This window comes from Empidonax traillii, unplaced genomic scaffold (assembly GCF_003031625.1).
Source record: "Empidonax traillii isolate 1590-97213 ecotype Southwest subspecies unplaced genomic scaffold, ASM303162v1 scaffold541:size654180, whole genome shotgun sequence".
Classification (NCBI taxonomy): Eukaryota; Metazoa; Chordata; class Aves; order Passeriformes; family Tyrannidae; genus Empidonax; species Empidonax traillii.
In genome coordinates, this window is record NW_020955734.1 from 244,411 (window position 1) to 262,152 (window position 17,742).

The window sequence follows — 17,742 nt, forward strand, 5'->3', positions numbered from 1 at the left end:
TCTCTGCTAATGCCCATCTAAATTCTCTCTCTCTTTTTTTCTTTTTTTTTTTCAGTGGTATTAGGATGACATTTCAAATCTCAGTGCTCTGCATGAATTCCAGAAGCAACTTGTGCCAGTGGGAAGGGAGAATTCAGCATCTGAATGGATTTCAGCCTCGGGTTTTTTTCTGAACACTTGCTGTTCCCTTTTCAGATCTGGAAAGTTGCAGATTGACATATCTCTGGATTTTTTATGTTGTGATTCTTTTCTCCTAGGATCTATGCCCTGCTGGTTCTGGGAAACTTGTGACCTCTGCATTTTTAATTAGAACTCGTAACTTTTTCCATAGCAACATATTTTGATGCCGCAAATAGAGAATCTGTCAAATCAAACAACTCCTGGTCAGATAAAATCCAAATATATAGAAATACTGAGCAGCAATAAGATGTATATCATGACACAGCTTAGAGAAAAGTTAGACAACAAAAGTGGGATGGAAGTCTTGGCTTTGGTTAACTTGTAAGTTTGGTCTTAGAAATTAATGACTCATTACAAATTGTCTGATTGGTGTGTCAGTACCCACGTGGTGCAAAGAAATTAACTCTCCTCAGGAAATATTCTGGATGTGGAAGAAGTCTTCCTCACGGGGCTGAACTGCAGAAGCAGGTGGTGAAAGCAAAAGAAATCCTCTGAAACAAAACCTGAGCTCAAATATTAACAGACCCAGAATAATGCAACTCAGTGTGAGGGGTCAAGACAAATAATTTAGTATAATACAGCTGTTCTAGATGGGCTTTTTCAAAACCACTGATTTATGACACATACCTTGCGTGTGCCAAAAAAGTATTTCCTCCTTCAATAACAAAGTTTTGATTTTTTTCAGATATGCTATTTATGTGTTACTATAATTCATTCACTGATTCTCAACTACCGACAGTTTTTGCTATTACTGTTTTTACTATATTTACTACCATTTTGTATTATTTATTTATTATTTTCTATAATTTGGTATTACTATTTTTGACATCCATGTGAGTTTTTTGAACATATTTCTGTGTCCATAGAGACTTGTGCAGAGTAGTGTCACCTTTCCCTTGGACTTACCAAGAAAGGCACTCCCAAATTTCCTCTCTAACATGATAAGTCTTGGAAAAATGAATATTATTATCTGCTGAAGTAGACTTTTGCTCACTCCTTTAGTGAGTTACTTGGGTTTGCTTTTCCTGCTTGAAGCTAGGATTTGCTTTCAGGCTAAAATCACCTTTTAGTGATCCCACATTGCCAGTCCATCACCCTCTGCAAGGCCACCCCTTTGGAATTCCCTGTCAGGCCAACAGCCAGGAGATATCCATGTGCTCATTAAGTTTTTTAAACAAATCTTGAGCTGCATGAACATGTTGAAGAAGAAAAGGCAAACACCAATGTGGGAATAGTTGCTTTGCTTTTTTCCCTCTGGTTAGCGTTAGACACATGATTACTATCCCTTTGTCTAGTCCATCTGTTTCCACTTTCCATAAAAAACACTGGAACACTAAGCTAAACTCGGTGTGTTTTAACCTTGCATTGCAAACAAGGGGTTCCTGGGGTTCCTGGGTGCTCCACCATCACCAACACCCTGGGTGTGTGTCGGGGGAAAGGGGCACAAAACCCCCAAAAGGTTTTTCCTTGCAGACACCTGATTATTTTTCCCTCAGAAAAGTAAGGTCCACATTCCAGAAAAATGCCCTTTGTAGCCTGCAAGGCTGTCTCAACAGGCTATGAAAACAGATGACATCACTCACACAATTAAGGTTTTCTGCTCGAAAATGAAAAGCCCCGTCCGTGTGAACTCCCCGACAATTGTCTGAAGAGGGATTTTTATTTTTTTTTTTTTTTCCCAAATGAAATGGTTCATCTCACCAATTTAAGAAACAAACCCACAACACTGCCCGCGAAAGCTTTGATTTCCCCAAGCCACAACGTTTTTTAATTCACTTTAAAAGCGAGATGGAACAATTTCATAAATCTCCTGCTGCATATACCCTTCGTTTACGGAATCTGACAGCTTGTTTGCCGGAATATGTGAGACACAGGAGGAGCATCACTATATTTATGTGTGCCCCAAAAAAAGGACCATCTTATTTTTAAAAACCCAACAGCAAAAAATGGAAGATTTTGGAGTGTGACAGGAACAAAATTTCCAGCGTTTTGCCTTCCAAGTATAGATTCTCCAGGCTTCTTCCTGCAGCAGCCAGGCTTGACTTCTGCCCAAGAAGTTTGGTGAGAGCAGCTGGGGCTGGCAGTGCTTTGGCCAACCCGGCACCGTTCACTCACTTTCTCTGGCTGCAATTTTCCCAGCTATTTCCATGGATCCTGGCTGTCTCCTGGGCCCTGAGGATGCCACAACCTCAAACAGTCTTATAAATCCAGAGGGGGAAATGATCTGTCTCGTGTCGTGAGCTGAGAGCCCAGGAGAATGTCTGTCTGTGGGGCTTTACCGGCAAGAGGAGCCAAGATGGGATCCCTGACCTTTCCCAGCCCTCCTCCACATGGATCAGCCCACAGCCTGCTCTGGAAAAGCTTCAGCTCACCCAGGGAGCAAAATTAGAAATCTTCTCCAGGGACATTTCACCAAACCGCTCATCAGTCCGATGGGGGATGGAAAGCAGAGAGAAAAGAGGGAGTTAAAAAGTGTCTGTCCCTCACTGAGGGGTTCCCACAGCCCAGTGGGAAAACCCCGACACCCACAGTGGCCTTCCTGGGATAGGACCAGAGCCAAGCACTGCCCTGGTGATTCCCAGATCTGTGGAGCCTGGAAATATGTCTGACTGAGTAACACCAGCACTTAAAAGTGTCCAGATCCTCTCAGCCCCACTGTTCACACAAATGTGATTAGTAGTTCAGTAATGGAGTATTTTTTTCCCCTAATTTTTATGTATTTACGACAGTTACTGAAGGCTTTTTGAAGGTTAATGATAACTGTGTATTGTTCCTTGGAAAAAAAACCCTGGTTAGTACAATCTCATTTTCATCCCAAGTCGCTACAGAGCAAGGTGAAATCAGTAAATGTGCAGAATTTTCCAATAAACTAAAAATCAGATATTTCCAATGAAATAGAAATCACATATTACAAATAACCAGCTGCAGGACACTGTTTTTCTCTAGTTCACTTCATTAGTTGTCACATTATGATCAGTGTTTTTAAGTGAAACTTATAAAACAGTTTGTCCAGGTAGGCACCTGCTTTGGTTTCAGTTCTGTTTCTCCAGAACTGAGTAGTGTGAAAACCACGCGGAGTAAATAAGCAAATATTTAACTTCCTTTCAACACAAAGTGCCTTCACACAAATAGTGGATTAGATCAAACATCTGTTTAGTTAAACATCTTCTTATAATCACCTGAAGGACATGGAAGTGTGTAAGATTAGGACATACAAGTATCAAGGGGCTCTAGAATATTCTGCCTTCCTCCAGAAATCTGCTTTTTAGGGGCTTCTTAAATCAGAGGACAGCACAGGTCCTCCCTGGATTTCCTTCCCAGGAATGTGTTCATTTTCCCTTGAATCCGTTTCCCACATTCACAACATTCTACAGCAATTAGAAGGACAGTCATCCATCCCCTTTTTCTGAGAGAGGATTTTGTTGTCCCCTGCTTCCCATGCTGTAAAATCACATGGCACCACCTTTACCATGGCTCTAAACCAAATTCCATCAAACCTCTCCCTTTCCCCCCATTATATTACTCCCTTTTTCCCCATTATTTTGCCCCTTTCCAGACTATTCCTCTACTTCTACATGAAAAACAATTGCATCCCCTTCTCACCCTTCCTTAAATCTTTCCCAGTTCCACTCTCTTCCCCCTGAAGCAGTGGAATAATTGCACTTGTGTGCACAGGGGATCTTTACAGTGACAGAATTTATTCTACAACTCACTTTGCTTTTATTCACCATTACAGACTAATTAAAAGCCAATCCCCCAAGGACTACTAGAGGGATTTTTCCTGATTTTGAATAGTCAGCTCAGAGCCCATTACTATAAGTGTAACATTTGGTTTTTTGAGGTTGTTTTTTTTTAAAATATTTTAATATTTTAATAATTTTAAAAATAGTTTAATATTTTAGTTGCATCACTTCCCGTTAACTACACTGACCTTTATCTTTCAGTCTGTTTGACAATAATGCAGTAACATTCTCCTGTAACTCCTCAGGGAGTCTGAAGACTAGAAAACAGAATCTCCACATTTTATGAGACAGTTAAATCACCAACCAAAAATTCACAAAAATTCGCAAAAAATAATGATATCAAAATTTAGCAGGGCTGCCAATAATTTCCAGAGCAGTTTCTCTCTCAGCTGATGTAAACATTAGTAGTTTGCTGCATTCTACATGTCATCACTACAAATCTTTTCCAGACAATTTTAAAGCAACGATTGAAACGCTGAAGTTTTCCGTGGCTGAGCTCAGCTGTGGAATTCAGGGCCACGTGTTGGGGGACGAAATGTGCCAAAACACTCGGGGAACGAGGCCCTGGGAGCAGGGATCGTGCCACGTGGAGGGAGGTTCAACCACCCCAGTCCCACCTGCGAAGACCCAGAAAAGGAATGATGAGGTTGGACCTCCGACCTCCAGGTCAGCAATAACCCTTCCCTGGGAACATTTGTTGGATGCAATCCCGCTGGAATCGTGAGAGATGAGCAACACACTTCTAGAATCTGATCCAATTTACCTCCTGAGAGGCTCAGGGAAGGCAGCCCCTTCATTCCAGAGCCCCCTGGCTCCGTGTACTGGGGGGGCAATTCCAAGATTGTTGCGTCTCCAGGGACTTAATTAACTCGAAAATAGAAAAGCAGGATGACAGCTGATGGAAGAGCAGTGGATAAGCAGAGGTTTCCACATCACTATTTTAAAATTAGGCGACCAAACTTCGCCCTCTGATTTTTCTCTACCTCGAATCTTTCCACGTTAAATCTTTGGAATATGAGGGGCCACGTACAAAACGTCACCTTTTGTCTGGGCTGGATGGCAGGTGATATTTTTGGCAGCATCAAATTTTTTTTTCTAGAGCTTCTTTATGCCCCACATTCCTCAGTATTTGTCTTGTAGTTATGTGTCCGTGTCCTCTGGGAGCTCCATCTGAGAACTTTCTGCCGTGGTTTGGCCCGGTGTTTGTGTGAACACTCAGCTCCTTTTTTTTTGTGTCGTGGAGTCACGTTCCCCTCTGTCCCAAAACTGAAGTTTGGATTTCTTTACCCCTCTTTGGAGAGCTTATTATCTGACATTCATTCCCTGAGGCTGCAGATTGCCCATCCTGGCATATTTAAAGGCCAGAGTTTGAAATCAAATGAGCAATAAAAGGTGAAACGTGACACTGCCCGAGAATAAATATTACACTGATCATCTGGCAGCATTTCAGGATCTACATGGAATTTGTTCTCATCTCCTAGTGGCAGTCAGTGGAGCTTAGTTTTCTTTTCAAGGGAATTATTTTTTCATGCTGGATGGCTAAAACGTCATTTTATCTCATAATTTCACGTTATTTGCTAATGGTAAATGCAAAACATACCAATCTACCAAATCTGAACCTGGTGATTTGCAGAGCTGCAGTTTAGTTTTGCAGAAGGGAAGTAAGCCACTGGTGCTCAGGACATCAGCTCCTCAGAAATGCCACTCTGCCCTTGGTTTTTCCTTGCCTATAAGGGATGAGTAGAGGCTTCAAAGAGGAGCAATCAGCCTTTGTTTTCCTACGTGGAAGGCACTGCAGAATTCCCTTCATTCCACACCGTGTGCCAAAGCAGCCAAACTTCAGAGTATCCAGAATGGTTGCTGTGCCTGGAGGGCTGCACAGAACCACTTCACCCACCATAAAAAGAGGTAAATTAAAAGATTTCAGCAACCTGTGATAATAACCAGGTGCACTTCAGCCTAAAAAGTTTTGGAGAACCACAGGTGTCCTCTAGACCACACACTTCTCCTTTTCCAAGGAAAAGCATGCAAAGAAACCAGTGAATGCTGTACATCAGGATTATATCCTTAACTTCATAGAATCAGGGAACATTCCCAGCTGGAGGGGAACCACGTGGATCATCCAGTCCAGCTCCTGGCCCTGCTCAGGACATCCCCAAATCCCAAACACTCCTGGAGCTCTGGCAGCCCTGGGGCCGTGACCACTGCCCTGGGGAGCCTGTTCAGTGCCTGACCACCCTCTGGGGGAAGAATTCCCTAATTGCTCTGGCTGCATCTGAAATTCCTGCTTGTTTTCCACTGCTTATTGTTCTCACTTCTAAGAATTTCAAGGGTCAGCTGAATCCTGTGAAATGGGATTGCAGTAATAATGAAAATAAAAGCAAATACCTTCCAAACAGCCTTAAACATCCCTGGAACAGCTGCTGAAGCTTTGCCTTAAGGTTAAAAGGGATGTGTTCAGCATCTGTCAGTGAGTCACCAGGGCAGAGATTAGAACGTTATGTTTGTGTTTAGATTATCTGCTGTAAACGCATCCGGGTGACTGTCCTGGGATTAATTTGATGAAGTCTGACATTTGTGTACTATCACCTCATTGTTATCTGGTCCTCACAGGGCCTGTTGGCAGTTCCATAACTACCTCCCCCATTCAGCTAAGGAAGGGGGATGAAAAAAATGGAAAAGGTCAGGCTTCTGGAGTGATCTTCCCCATGTGCTCAACATGTACATCACAAGAATTAACAGGATAACTGTAAGCACAGGCACATGAGCTACAAGACAGAAGCTCTTTTTCCTTTGGGGTGAAACCGCCTTCTCACACAGAACAACCTGTCTCTGAGTCTTTTTCCCAGCTGCGTAAGACAGTGATAGGACAAGAGGGGATGATTTTAAACTAAAAAAAGGGGAGATTTAGATCAAATATTGTGGAGAAATTCTTCCCTGTGAGGGTGGGGAGGTTCTGGCAGAGGTTTCCCAGAGAAGATGTGGCTGCCCCATCCCTGGAAGTGTCCAAGGCCAGGCTGGAGCAACCTGGGCTAGTAGAAGGTTCCCTGCCCAGGGCAGGGAGTGGAACAAGATGGTGTTTAAGGTCCCTTCCAACCCAAACCACTCCATGATTCTATGATAAGATTTATTTCCAGCACCCCAACCTGGAGCTGAAGTTTGCTAAGACACTTGTTTTTAACTTCTCTGCATGGAACTGCTGTAGCACATTCCAAGCACTTGCTCTTTCCCCGGTGATAAACGTTGAGGCAGAGAAACAACTGGAGGAATCCCAGACTGGTTTGTGTTGGAAGGAACCTTAAAGACCATCCAGTTCCAACCCCTGCCATGGGCAGGGACACCTTCCACTAGAGCAGGTGAGATTTGGGGTGCACAGCCTGAGAAGTGAGTGCAAAGATCTGATTTCTAACATAAACACATTTTTCCCTGATGCCACTTGAGAAGTCAGAGAAGTGTTTCCTCTTAGCACATCTCTGTCTCGGGAGAGAAGAACTGCAAATGCTAGAAAGCTCTTCTCAGAGAATATGGGGAAAGTTCCAGCTGAGAATTCTCCCAAAAATGCCTTTTGACTCTGCTGGTTCCGGAGGGAGCATCTCCCTTGAGTGTCAGCTTCGCAAAACTCAAAATCTGAATTACCTCTCTTTGCTGTTTCTTTTCTATAAAAGCTCCCAGTGTGGCCCGTTGGCTTTAACCACCAACATAACCACCCACTTTCTAGGGCCAATAATTAGCACTTCATTCCACGGTTTTACAAAGCAAAACAAAGAATATGAGAATGAAAAAAAAGTAGCCCATGGAGCTCACAACAAGAGTAAGTCTTAATATAATGTCCTGGGTTCTTCTTGTTCGATTCTAGTGAGGACAATATGATTCCATGAACGTTTGGGCCAGAAGTTTCAATGTCACTGAAAGCCTAATCCTTAGAAAACACTGGAAGATGAACTTTGGCTGTATAGAACTTTAAACAAAAATAGCATTTTTACTAATGTATTCTTCCCAAGTGCCTGCTTCTTCCTAGCATGTTTCCCATCCTAATACTGTTTTTGCAGCTGGCAAATGACACTGCCAATGAGCCTTTATGTTCAATGTTATTTAATGTATTCCCATCAGAAAGCTATTTTTACTATACGATTTCAATATCTTCTTGAAGTGTCTTGCATAGAAAGTTCATATTTTATTTTGCATTTTTTCCCATAGGATAAGTAAATAGAGATTCAAACATCAATATTGAAAGAATTTAGGCTTGTTTGCTGAGATAAAGAATTTTATAGTATGGAAAACTGCTTTGTTTCACCGAAAATAAAAGGAAAAATGCAATTTTTTTTCAGGCAGCTATAGTGGAGATAATGATACAGGAGTATCCAAATGGGACATTTGCATTTCATTTTACAGGTATGGGAAAATAACATCCTCAGGTGTCATTATAAATGGGGGGATGAAATGTTCTCAAAATATTTTCCTACTCTATAGAACAACCTCTTAGACAGGGACAACCTTCAGGCTCACACCTGAGGGAACCACCAGCCCATCCCAGGGCTCAGGACCCTTTCATTTGGAGTTCCAGGAGCAAATACCACTCACACAGGTTTGCTCAGGACAGATCTGCATTACCTCAAAATATATGTTTCCTTCCTGCTCCACTCCACTATAGAATAATTAATAATAATAATTAATAAGCATCCTCTGGCCCTTCTCCTGCACTGAGAAAATTTTTATTCACACACAACCAGTATAAAAATACTGTGACCTCTTTAACAATCTTCAAGCCAATACTTTCTGCTGAATTGGAAAAATAATCTTATGTGGCCACAGAAATAATGTTTGTGTTTTATCAGGGCTGTTCCCGCCAAAGGCTGGATTATCTGTTTCACATCCATTTAAACACAGGAAGGTTATAACGGGGCAGACAGCAATCTGGGCTTTATTGGCTGGGAAAACTGACCTCATAAATCTGATTTGATACATCTGTCCTCTCGGCTGTCTGCATGTATGCCCATGCATCCACTTGGCCATGTGCCTGCTCAGTGGTGGATCAGCTTCTGTGGCTACTGCTCGGAGGATTTTCCATCTCCCCCCCCCTCTCCCTGCTGCAAAAATAAATATACTGAGAGAAGTGCAGAAAGGAAGATGTGTTTGTGGGTGCTTGGAGGTGCTTAAGAGACATAACACGCTCTTGGATGGACACTCAGGAAGCTGCTCAAGCCACCCAGAGCAGAGTTGATTGTGTCTATCCATCTGTTGCTGGAAGCAGACATGGATATTACTCTCACTGGCACAGGTTGCCCAGAGAAGCTGTGGCTGCTCCATCCCTGGAATTGTCCAAGACCAGGTTGGACAGGGTTTGGAGCAACCTGGGACAGTGAAAGGTGTCCCTGCCCATGGCAGGGGGTGGAATGAGATGAGTTTTAAGGTCCCTTCCAACCCAAACCATCCTGGGATTCTTCATGATTCCCTGATTCCCTCTGAGCCCACAGGAATGCAGCACATTCCTACACAAGGCTCCAGGTCATCCCACATCCCAAATACCTTCCAGCTCCCACCTCAGCACCAAAAGGTTGGTGTTTGCCACCTGAACCCAGTTAAAAATACCAGATTTTCAGCCAGACCAGGTTCCAAGCATGGACTGACAGATCAGAACTGGACCTGTGTAACCCCAAAACATTCCAGGCAGGTGGATCTGCTGAACTGCATTTCCTGCAGGGAAATGTTCCAGTGTGTTTGTCACCAAAGGCACGTGGGGTCTGGTGCTCTGCAGCACAGCGCAGATACCTTACAGTGAGTTATCTGGAGTGAACCACCAACAATCCCTTTTTCTTGCATTGCTCTGGTTATTCCACAATTTAGGACTATCCATACAGGCTTACACAGTTTTCCATCAGTAAACTAATTTAATATTACTAGTGAGTGAAAGAGAAAGACTAAAAAAGAGCATGTTTTGCTCATTGCCTTTTCAAAATGAAGGCTGGCAATTTATATCAAAGTCCCTCTGCCAATCCTAGAGTCCCTGAGGTTGGAAAAGACCTTTAAGATCAGCACTGGTAGTTTTTGAAGCAGCTCATACAAGCTCAAGAACACACTTGCTTCTTTTTGTTCACTTCCCCTGGTCTCTAGGAGCCTTGATGGGAAACTTCAGAAGGGCTGCTCTGATGTTCTGCCCCAAAAGTGACAAAAATGATAGAAGTAGGAACAAATTGAAAATTAAATATTGTCACTTTAGAACGTTTCCCTCCTGCCTTAGATTTCCTTTTTCAATTGAAACACGATTGATAAATATTTCTGTTCCAAATGTCTGACTTAGTTGCTAGATGGGATAACAGCAGTAAAATGTATAAGATTATTTAAAAAAAAATACAGATATATCTAAACCCTAAGCAACCTGGCATCTGTACTGATTTCTGCTTGTTTCAGGCTCTGTTGTTTAACTCCATAGAGGGAGAGCAGAGGATTAAAAACCAGATTAGCCTCCATACTATGGGTGGATTTGCAGTCCAGCTGCTTAGAAGGAAAGCGAAGAGGAATAGGCTCAGGCCATTGATCCAATTTTCTGCTCTGGGCTGAGAGGACCCAGCAGTCTGTTCTGATTTTAGAACAACTCCACTTCCCAACAGCTCTTCTAGTAGTGCAGGAAAAGATAAGGAGATCATGGGAACAGCAGCTGATGGACTAATCCAGCCATTGATTTCTCCTCCCTGCTTGCTCCCTGGGTTTTAATTGAATTTTGTGGTTCAGCATTGGTTTCAGCCTGTGCTTTTCGAGTCAACTGGAGTACGAAGCAAAGCAATGGGAAAAATCAAATTCTTGAATTTTGTCCAAATGGAATTGGACAAAAATAGACTCAAAGATTCTCATTGCAAATTTGACTCTGGAATGAAGGTTGTGTTGGTATTTTTTTCTTTTTTTTTCTTTTGGTTTGGGTTTTTCTCCTTTTCACTCCAGCTCTTCCTTTTGCAACCAGGCCAATGTGAAAAGGAGAATGCTGGGAAAGAGACATTTTCTTGTTCCCAGCACACAGGTTAAAAAATTAAGGGAGCTGGAGGTTTTGAAGAACTCACTTTTGACACAGAAGTCACAGAAGAAACTTAGCAGAGGGGGACAAGTTGCTGTCAGTCACCTCTTACATAAATACTTTCTTTGCCAGCCGTGCTAGAGCTCGGTTTGCTGGCTCTCATCAGGGCTCTAAGTGCTAATAATTTAACTGCTGGACATCTAAAGGCATTACAATGTCAAATATAATTCTAAAAGAAGGAGAGATATTTAAAAATAGAGATGAGCAGTTCACTTCCACTCCAGCACTGGGCAGAGCCTTTCCATGCCCTCCCTTCCCCGTGCCCAAGTTAAGTCTCAGACAAGTAACAGTGTTTTCCACCACCTTGAGAATGTGCTCCTGCATTCCTCTTTCTTTCTGCTTTACCTGGAGAATGCCCTAAAGAACCTGGGGATTAATATTTACAGTCCTGGAGGATGATTTGTTCGACCATTTACTGTCAGTTGAGACTATGGATGATAATTTTGGTGTCTCCCTATTCCCCAGCATCCCAAGCAGACTGCAGGTAATGGAGGTCCCTTCCTCCTCAGCAGAGCTGTCCCAAAAGCCTGGTTCCATTCCCAAAGGACACTGTGGGAACAGTGCTGTGATCAGGTGGCAAAAAAAACACCTGACAGGCCACAAGTAAAGACAAAATCCTGGATGAAAAATAAAAAGGCAGGGGCACAACACCACTTTTCCCACTGACCACAGGGTTGTACAAAGATTCAGGGTCCACTAAAGAGCTGCAGGCAAAAAAATTGGGGTTAGGGCTGAAGAATGAGGGAGGCACCCTTTGGATATCCTCGAAGTCACCCTGGACTTCCAGAACCCCTGAGTCGCTGCTCTTTGGAGCAAAACATCAAGCGAATTTATTACATGAGATTTACAAGTTTGAGTTCTGCTCTTAATATAGCAACACTTATAAATTCCCAGGTTGATTCCCAAGCAGAGCCACTTTACCCATGTGACAGCTTGCAGTTGGAACGGCACAAGTTTTGGAAAGGCTGATGGAATGACAAATGCAACGCAAAAATTGCATTTGCCTTCCTGAAGAGAACAGTAAGAGGAGGACAGCCCAAAATACCAGCTCTCCTTGGTTGCATAATGGAGAGCGGTTTTGGGACATAACTGGGTTCAGTGTTCCCAAAGAATCCCAGCACAGCAGGGGAATGGGTGCCAAGGCACAGAGCAGCGTGGCAGGAGCCAAACCTTGCCCACTGTGGATCTTGGACAGTCATGCAGGAGCCAGGGATGATGCTCCCCAAGAGGCATCTGCACGTCCCTGTCGTGTCACTGGCTGCTCTGCACGGGCTCCCAGAGCACAGGGACACAGAGGAGATGAGGCAGAGCCTCCAGAAATACCGATTATCTGGATGTTTTCCTGACCAGAAATCACAGGATGGGCAATCAAAACTCCTTTTTATGGCAACGGCTGCTCCGGTCTTGTCTTCTTCATGTTTGGAAAGAGGACATGGCCTGTGCACTGTACTGAGGAAAGGAGGAATAAGATCAATATCCAGGTTAGAACCAGTTTGGGGATTATCTGGTCTAAGTGGGTTTTTTTTTCCTGCCACCCAGTGGGCCCACATGAGTTCCACATCCTGGGCCCGAGGTAAGCTGGTCAAACCCATGCCCCTTTCCACTGCTTCCAGAACACTCTGTACTTCACCAGACCCAGGGCAGCGCTGAAAAGGTAATTAACCCATCGATTCCAGGCGTAAAACACTGCAAATCCCGCAGTGGGAATGTATCCACTCCATCTGTGGGCTTCAGTTCTTCAAGAGCACACGGAGTGATTTTTTGTTTGCTGAGCACTACATGACCACATTATATAAAGCTGCTGCTAGCTATATCAAAACATATTAAAAGTTTAACTAAGACAATGTGTTTGAGAAGAATTTGCTTTCTTTGGAGCTGCAATGTCCCCATAAAAAGGCATGATCTGGAAGAGACTGAGCTGTCCAATGATCTGCAAACACTGCGTGTTGTGTCCTGGAGTAAACCCTGCTTCCCTCAAACCCAAATTGGTTTGGATTCCTCCAGTGCATGCAAAGAGCATTTTCAACTAATGCTGCAGTTGCATGTCTTAAACCTGCCTTTGGGTGTGTGGGCCAGACTTCCACAGGTGGACTTTCATTTTTTATAGCATTGCAGGTCTACTGACAATGCCCTTCAGGACACCCCTGGGAGGGGGGTGTGAAAGTGTCCCTGAGAAGCAAAGCTGCTCCTCTTTGCAAGGCTTGATCCACTACAATGATTTGGCAAACAAATAAAAGGCTGTTTTCCTTTCCCCAAGTTTCTCCTTTTTCCTACAAGCCCGTCGAAAATACTATGATTTTTGTAGATCTGTGCAGTGGGTTACTGCTGGTTCCTGATGGCCTTTGTGCTTTTCCTGAGTGCCTCTTCCTCACCTCACCTGGTTTCTCATCACTATTTCACCTCATCCTCTGCAGTGTCCCACATCTCAGCTCCAGATGTCTGACTGTTTCTCCTCAAAGCTTTGTGTTTCCCAGCCTCCCCCACCTCCCCCTCAAAACTTGTGGTCTCCACATCAGCACACAGGATGAGAAAAGACACATGAAAATGAGTTGGTTGAGAGCTTCACTTCACTGCTGATAACCAGGAGATTTTATTTTGCAGGCTCTGAGAAGATTCCCCCAGCAATAGAGAGGTGAGAGTCACGGTAAAGACAAGACAAAGTCTGTATTGTTAAAATAAAAACCCAGCCTATGAGTGTTACAACCCTACCAGGGGTTCACATCATGTATATTTTCTGTCATAGCAAAACTGAAAAGCTCTGCTTTCATTGACTTTTCAGCTTAGAATAATTCTCACACACAGAACTACGGGGTTTTTCTGCAGAACAAGTCAACACACACAAGCACTTTCAGATTAGCTCTGCCCAAAGGTAGTGCTGGCCTGGAGTTCTGCCCCCAGCAGAGTCCAGAAGATGTGTAGAAAACAAGTGTAAGAAACAGGGCAAGTGCAGAGCAATTCACTCGTTGATGTACCCTCCCAATTTACTGCCTTTTTTAGTAGTAAAAACAAGTTGTAACATTGGCAGGGAGTCCCAGCTTTTTTACACTTTCATTAGTCCTATTGTTGTTACACAATACAGAGCTCAGGTCCTGGAAGACAAGTAGGATAGGAAATATTCTTTGAGCACTGCTTCAAATGCAGTCATTTGCAATCCCTTTCAGCCCTTCCCCAAAGCCTTTTTATTTAAGATTTATCACTAAAGAGAAGAAGATACTGGGCAGAGAGATGTTGAAGACCAAGTCCATCCTTTGGGTCTCTGATGTCAGGGCAGGATCCCTCCCACTGGGCACATTTTTTCAGCTGTTTTAAAATGTCCCACCCCCAACAGAATCATAGAATCCCAGGATGATTTGGGTTGAAGGGACCTTAAAGATCATCTCACCCCCCTGCCATGGGCTGCAATACCTTCCACTGGACCAGGATGCTCCAAGCCACATCCAACCTGGCCTTGAACACTTCCAAGGATGGATCAAATAGTCAATTGGGTCTTGCTCTGGGATTGGTGTTGATTATATTCCTAATTTCATCAAGATTCCCTACTATATCCATTATAGCTCCCCCAGATGGTGCTGAAAGGATGACATGCCCAAAGGAAAACAGCAGCCAGGTCTGATTTTCCACCTGTGAAAGCAGAAAGGCTTTGTCAACATCTGCAGAATTTAAACCAACAGAAAAACCAGGGGTCAACCTGACAAAGCTGAGAGCACTGCTCTCCTCCATGGTAAACTGCAGAAAACAAGCACAGTTTCCTCCTTAATTAAAATATCGTGTTGAAAACAGAACTGCCCTGTGACAAGAGCAAACGACAGCACAGCAGTTGGAGGGATCAACTTGTAGGGACTTGCAAACACAGCCCTGAGGAGCTTGAACACACCTCTGTGGAGCAGCAAAATGATTCCTTCACATGGAGAAGGGGTTCCCTGGGGGTTTTGTGAACATTAGTGCAACAGATGGCTTGACACTGTGGACATCAGATGTCAGCACCGCTTGCAAATGTACCAGAAAAATATGCAAGGCTCAGAAATCACCTACAGGAACCTTGGGGCACCTCCCTGCAGCCACCCACTGAGTCCATGTGCAGCTCCAGCCTCTGCAAGGGCACAGTGGAGTCAGAAAAGGCTCACAGAAGGGCATGTAAAGAGATTAAAATGATGGAACAGCTGCCTTGTGAGACAAGAAACTCCTTGGACTGGGGGCAGGAGAGGATGAAGGTTTACAAAAGGATGGAGGTGGTGGATCAGGTGAGTGTGGAACTGCTGCTCAGGAGCCCTGGCAGTGCTGACACCTCTGGGCACTCACATGAGGTCAGTTTAGAACATGTACAAGAAAGCAAAGAGATGGTGCAGAATTCCTGGATTCTGCTGCCAGAAAAGGCTTCGAAGCAAACAGTGCCTGCAGGCAGACAAATTCATGGACAACAGGTTCATCCAGATATAAATGGAATTAGGGTAGGGGTGTGCCTTCAATGACTGTGGGTAAATCTTATCTCCTGCTGTCACTTCTGGGGACGAAGTACAGTTTTTTAATCAATCTACATCTGCTGTAGTAGTAGTAGTAATAATAATGATGATGTAGTAGTAGTAGTAATAATAATTATAATAATAGTAATAATAATAATAATATCCAATAAAAACCCAAACCAGTACATTTCCCCCAGAACACAGACTAACAGAGCTCAGGCTCTCAGGCAGTGGTACACAAAGAGTGAGCAACAGTCCTGGTTTTAATTACTGCCCTGCAACAGTGCAAGGAACAGAGAACACTGTTTTACAGCAACTCCTCAGTGTGCTCCTCCTTGGAAACACAGAGCAGGGCCAGTCAGGGAGAATCCTGCAGATGGGATTCTTTTTCAAAGTCGGAATTCAACTTAAGGAAATTAAATCTTGAATGACTGCGAGGCAATCTGGGGTTCTCCCCAAGGTCTGGCCTCTCTCATGGTTAACTGATTTGTAAAGCACAGGTAGCTGGAAAACTTTTAAAGGGCATAAGTTTTTGAAGAAATTGGCTGATATTGTAAAGCCTGTCCTGGTACCAGAGCTTGGACAAACCCTGGGTGAACTTTAAAGCAGCCAGGTAATAGCTGTTATCACAGAGTAATTGCTAGTTTTACCAAATTGCCTTTTTTACCTCAGCTCCAGAGCTTGGTGACATTTTGCTACTTAGTGCTTTAGCCTCCTCTCCACAAATATTCTCTTAAAAACCTCCAGCAGAACTGGTGCCTCTGAGAAGGAAGGTTTAAACAGCATGTTTATAGAAAAAGACCATGTTCAGACCCAAGAGCAGGAAAGGGTATTTAATGAAAAAGCCTAATTTTACACTTGAAAAATTATACACCAGCAACTCAAATGCCAAAGTGTTCGTCCCCACCTCCTCCACAGGATTTAAGCACCACCTTTCTGAGTTCTCCTCCTGTGACAGGAGGTCAAGGGGCACACTAGAATGTTCTGGGGCACTCTGAAAAAAAGAGGATCCTTGTGTGGGAGACCCTTTGGCAGAGTGGCCGCAGTTCCTGTGATGATGTATGTATGAATCTGTTATTCAGGGCCACTGAAGCCTAAGAACAAGTACAACCTGCTGCCTTGTGGGCACTGCCTGTGGCTCAGACTCCTGCCACACGCCTGTGCCTTCAGTGAGGCTTCCTGCTGTACAGGAAGATTCAATTCTGTGAACCCAAAAGGAGGAAAAATTGTGATATGATCATATGTCATTTGCCCACTCCCATGGCAAAAAGGATCAGACTATTAATACTCACCCCCCATGGATATAAAATCCCTTAAGCAGCTGCAGCTCCCACAGATCACGAGCAAAGCATGGTCTTAGGGGCAAATCATTCCCATTATCTCAGCGTGGACTGTGCCCATGTGATGAGCCCAGGCATTGACAAGGAGACACAAGCCCTGTTAAAATGTGGTGGAAGAGCTTGAGAGAGCAAGCAGGGAGAACATGAGCCCATTTCATCAGTCACAGCAGAGAGGAATCCTTCTAGGCCAAACAAGAGAGCATAGAATAAACATCTCATTGCTGATTTTCAAAATCCATAGTTCCTTTAGCACTTTAAATAGCATACATTTTAAATATCTCATTTGATACTCAGTGCCAACCAGTAGTTGAGCTTCAACAATAGAATCATAGAATGGTTTGGGATGGAAGGGACCTTAAAGGTCATCTCATTCCAACCCCCTGGCATGGGCAGGGACACCTTCCACCAGCCCAGGTTGCTCCAAGCCCCGTCCAACCTGGCCTTGGACACTTCCAGGGATCCAAGGGCAGCCACAGCTTCTCTGGGCAACCTGTGCCAGGGCCTGCCCACCCTCACAGGGAAGAATTTCTTTGTAATTTTTGATGCAAACCTCCCTTCTTTCAGTTTAAAGCCATTAATAAATATATATATATCAAATAAAGAATGTCTTCCAACAGAAGGGCAAGCCTGTGTATTCCAGAAAAAAATTATAGTTATTCTATCTCTCCAAAAGACTCTCAGACCAAATCTCTGCTGAGTCTGAAGCGGAATGTGAAGTTTTTTTCATAGCTCTGTCTGTGTGTCACTGCCATCACAATTAGACTCCCCATCTGTAACAGCACTCGAACCATCACCACACGTTTTGCTTTCAGTCAGCTCAGGCTTTTGAGGGGCTTTCATTTCGAGTCGAACGGTTCCTTTCTGCAGAACTAACCGAGAGAGAATGAAAAGATCAGAGCAAACGGCTCCTTCAATCCCCCGCAAACGAGCGCTCCCGGCCCCGCTCGGTTTGG